Consider the following 1,223-nt stretch of genomic DNA (forward strand, 5'->3'; position numbering starts at 1 on the left):
AGTACTACAAACCCAATTCCAAAAAAGTTGGGACACTGTACAAATTGTGAGTAAAAAAGGAATGGGAATACAGTATATACATAAACCGAATATATATACTGTATACACAAACACATTTTTTGCAATGATCACTCAAATGTGGTGATCAAACACTTATAATGACATGACAAAGATATGTAATGGAGGCAGGGCATTTAACAATAAACTTATCCAAAATTAGTCTGACATCAGTGCACTGAACAGTAAAGTTGAAGTTTATTCAATTTGAATTCAATTCAATTCCATTCAACTTTATTCCTTTGAAGTTTATTTCACTTCGGAACATTCATTCACGGATTTGCTCTACTGTCTTCACACACAGACTAAACTTACTAGAGAAGTGTGACATAATATACCTCTGTAAATAAACACAATATAAATTCACGTCTCGCGCACTTTAATGCCCTTTGATTGTAATGTGTATGTTCCCTTGGAACTGGAATCATGGCGGAATTTCATGTGAAGTCCACTTCGCAGGGCACTTACGGTCGAATAAGGCAATGCTTGAATGCTGCTGCCTGAACAAGAGACCTCCTTACTGAAGTGAAAGTGTTGACTGGTGTCACTATCTCGCGAACACACCGGTGGATCTCCACCAAATTCGGGGGATTCATTCAGCTCAAGTAGCCCTCTCGAACGCCACCCTCCGCGTGTCGGTAGCCCCCCGGGATCGCTTGATCGGTCTGCGCCAGACCGCGAATTTAACCACCATAACTCCCAAACCCCGGGGGCTATCGACGCAGGGGTGGTCTCATTCGAAAGTGGGCTTCTAAACGTACACTCGATTCGTGTTCGAGAGGGTTCCTCGAGCTGAAGGGATCCCCCGAATTTGTTGTGGATTCGCCACGCCGTTATGGAGATATGGCCGTTCAAAGTTTCAATGGTCTTCCATTGACTTAAGCTTTAAAGCGTTTCATCCAGGTCGCTAGTAGCAAACAATGGAGCATGCTCTGCTGGACAAACTAAGTAATTACACCATTTTATCTGCGTTATATGTTCTGTAAAAAAAATTTCATATCGGCGGCATATTCACCGATACCGATATATCGGTGACAGGCTCATATCGGCCGATAATATCGGCAAAACGATATATCGGTTGGGCTCTAGTTTTTATGCAGATAACTCTGCTCAGATTTTTTGCATGATGCATTTAAAAGTTAATGGCCAAGTTCACATTGTTGTTG

This window comes from Sinocyclocheilus grahami, unplaced genomic scaffold (genome assembly GCF_001515645.1).
Source record: "Sinocyclocheilus grahami isolate Dianchi unplaced genomic scaffold, SAMN03320097.WGS_v1.1 scaffold214.1, whole genome shotgun sequence".
NCBI classification, from domain to species: Eukaryota; Metazoa; Chordata; class Actinopteri; order Cypriniformes; family Cyprinidae; genus Sinocyclocheilus; species Sinocyclocheilus grahami.